The sequence below is a fragment of the Mesoplodon bidens genome, assembly GCF_964165515.1.
Source record: "Mesoplodon bidens genome assembly, chromosome: 4".
Lineage (NCBI taxonomy): Eukaryota > Metazoa > Chordata > Mammalia > Artiodactyla > Ziphiidae > Mesoplodon > Mesoplodon bidens.
The window spans coordinates 57,734,129-57,737,581 of NC_138160.1; the positions used below are offsets into that span (position 1 = coordinate 57,734,129).

General features: G+C 47.5%; 1 pseudogene across 1 annotated transcript; it reads right to left on the reverse strand.

Moving 5' to 3' along the window:
- Nucleotides 1–2,688: 2,688 nt before the first annotated feature.
- On the reverse strand, nucleotides 2,689–3,175 carry LOC308616321 (mpv17-like protein; annotated as a pseudogene). Its single transcript has one exon. The product of its transcript is annotated as a mpv17-like protein (transcript).
- Between the last annotated feature and the right edge of the window lie 278 nt (nucleotides 3,176–3,453).

The following is a 3,453-nucleotide window of genomic DNA, read 5'->3' on the forward strand; positions in this document are numbered from 1 at the left end:
CTAGTTTGCCTGGAGGCTGAGAATTTGGGAATAAGATTGGAAGGCTGTTGGTGGACCAGGGTAGGAGAGGGAGGAAGAGAGGTTACTGTTTGCTATGCCAGGTTGGCTGGTTACAGCCTGAATTCATCTTCAGCCTGCTGTATGGGAGCCCACCACTGCCAATTAATCCACGAAATGATACCCCTAGGGACAAAACAAAGCTTCGATCGCCTTAGCAACCTCATCATGGTTTTCCTTTTCACCTGGCAAATTCCGGGCGTTAGTAGCAGGGAGAGATCAGGAGCTCAGGGGGTGCAAATCCGAACGCTATGCAACCCAGCAAACCTGCTTACTTGGCACAAAGTAAATGCTCCATTTAACTGACATTTAGTTCCTGCCTCTTCCCATGGAATCAGCGCAAACATCACTTCTTAAGGAAAGTCTTCGTTCTTAGTAAGAGATTACACTGGACTGCATGTAAAGAGAACCAGCTGAGGAGTTTGACCAAATAGGGATTCTTTTCACCTAAGAAGTCTGGAAGTGGGCAGTTCACGGGCTGCCAGCTCCATGGTGTCATTCACATCCTAGCTCCTTTTGGCTCTCTGCTTGGCCATTTTTCGAATGTGTCCCTCCACGGTATAAGAGAGACCCCCTCCAGTCATCATTCCAGGTAGGATGAAGGAGCAGCAAAAATTAAGGAGGAAAGAGAGGTGCCCACGTAAAGAAGCAAGACCTTTCCCAGCAGGTTTCTAGTTCCTTCTCATTGGCCAGAGCTGGGTCATATGACTCTAGCCTCCAGGGAGGCTGTGATGTGTAGTTTCTTGGCTGAGCAAGTTGCCACCATAAACAAAACGGTGGTTGCGTTTTTTTGTGTTTTTTTTTACTTAACTAAAATTCATTTATTTTTCATTTACATTAAATCACATTACCCTAAAAATTTAATATACATATTTTACACATAAGATTTAAACTTAGAAATGAAGCAACTGGTGTTGCTTTTACAACCCTTTCTGCCCAAAGTATGAAAAGAGTATTCTGGCTCCATGGCTCAGAGGGATAGGACACTGATATGAGTGTTAGAAAATGAACAAATAGTTCATCATCATGAATAGCAGAAAGGCAATATTCAGACACGGCAGGTGTCTGCCCAACTATCGGACCTCAGTATTGAGGTAGAGTATCAATCACATTGACTGAGTCCTTCACTAGGAAGCATCATCAAACACTGTGATAGTCTCAGCTCCGAAATGGCTTGCAATCTTACCGGAATCAATTCTCAGTCCCCAACATTCAGAGAATTCACAACATACATATTCCATCCACTGTCAACCTAAAGTGAAAATGTAGTCAGTTCTGTTGTTGGGCCATCATCTAGCTACCTGGCTGAATTTCCATTTTCAGGTTCTATATGGAGGCTGTGGAGTAGGAGTGGATGATCACCTACATATTATGATTTCAGGGGGTCCCAGAAATTAACATCCAGAGTAAATCTGTAACAGTTGTGAGCTGGTGATCATCACCCAGGCAACCACACTGCATGAACCACAAACTATGAAATATTAACATACATAAACAGGGAAATATTCAGGTTCTCCCAAAAAACAGAACCAAAGGGCTGTGTATATATAGAGAGAAGGACATTTATTATAAGGAATTGACTCACATGATTATGGAGACAGGTCCCAAATCTGAAGGGTGAGTCAGCAAGCTGGAGACCCAGGAGGGGCAATGGTTTAGTTCCAGTCTGAGTCTGAAGGCCTGAGAACCAGGTGAGCCAATGATGTGGTTCCCATCTGAAGGCCGACAGGCTCAAGACATAGGAAGAGCCAATGTTTCGAGTCCAACAGTAGAAGAAAAGCCAATGTCCCCGTTTGAAGGCAGTCAGGCAGTAAGAATTCTATTACTTGAGATGAGGGCAGCCTTCAGCTGATTGGACAAGGCCCACCCACATTAGGGAAGGCAATCTGCCTGACTTAGTCTACCAATATAAATGTTACTCTCATCCAAAAACACCTTCAGAGAAACACCCAGAATAATGTTTGACCAAATATCTGGGCACCCCATGGCCCAGCCAAGTGGACACATAAAATTCACCATCACAAAGGGTAATTTAGTGATTTGGAGAAGGCCCAACTATCACGATTCCACCCAATTCCCCCTTTTTTGTTTTGGCCACACCTCGTGGCTTGCGTGATCTTTGTTCCCTGACCAGGGATCAACCCAGGGCCCCTGCAGTGGAAGCATGTAGTTCTAACCACTGGACTGCAGGGAATTCCCTCCGCCCAATTCTTTTTTAAATTTATTTATTTAATTTATTTTATTTTTGGCTGTGTTGAATCTTGGTTGCTGCGTGCGGGCTTTCTCTAGTTGCGGCGAGCGAGGACTACTCTTTGTTGCGGTGCGTGGGCTTCTCATTGAGGTGGCTTCTCTTGTTGCGGAGCACGGGCTCTAGGCGCACAGGCTTCAGTAGTTGTGGCTCGTTGGCTCAGTAGTTGTGACTCATGGGCTCTATAGCGCAGGCTCAGTAGTTGTGGCTCACGGGATTAGTTGCTCCGCGGCATGTGGGATCTTTCCGGACCAGGGCTCAAACCCCTGTCCCCTGCATTAGCAGGCAGATTCTTAACCGCTGCGCCACCAGGGAAGCTGAGGAGAGGTGTGACGAGATGGTTTTCAGAGCATATGTGCAAGTTGGACCAGGGACATCAAAGCCTACAAGTCATAACCATCTCCAAGAAAATACAATTTTATGGGCTTGGGGCCAAAGTAGGTAAAGGTCTGGACTGTGCCCAGCTTAAGACGGAACAGCTGTACAAAAGGCCAGTACATCAGACCACTCTTATATGTATTCCAGAATTTCTGTCTCAGGTCCAAAAATATGTCAACCTTTTGCTGGAGAATACTCATACCGAAGTAGAAGGCAGAGACGTACACCCGCCCGCCGAGCGCCTGGTCGCACAGCACCTTGGCCAGGACGGTGCACGCGCTCCAGCAGGCACAGCCACACATAGTTGAAGTTCGCGTGGAAGGCCATGGTCACAGTGGCCATGCGCTGCGTCTGCCGCCGGTTGGCAGGGCTGCCTCGCAGCTGCTGCTGCAGCGCATCACTGGCTGAGAAGAGTGGGGCGTAGAGCAGCTCGTTTGTGGGCCAAGGGTAGCACCAGGCGGTGCGCAGGAGTGCCCGCCACCAGCCCGCCATGCCCGTGCCCTGGGCGCCGCAGTGGTTGTGTTTTAAGGGCAGAGCTTATTTAAGAACAAGTATGGACAAACAGCTAGTGTTATCTGCTGCACCTTGCCTGATGGCCTTGTGCAGGGGTGTGCTGGAAAATGTTTAATAACCAGCCATCTGGGACAAAAAAGGATGCTGGTTTGTCGTGCTTGCCAATTTCTGTGGTATAAGTACCTGATCATGGCCAATTTCAAGCTATTGACATGATGACGCTTCCCCCCCTGGAAGTTTATAGAGAGAGGCTTGAG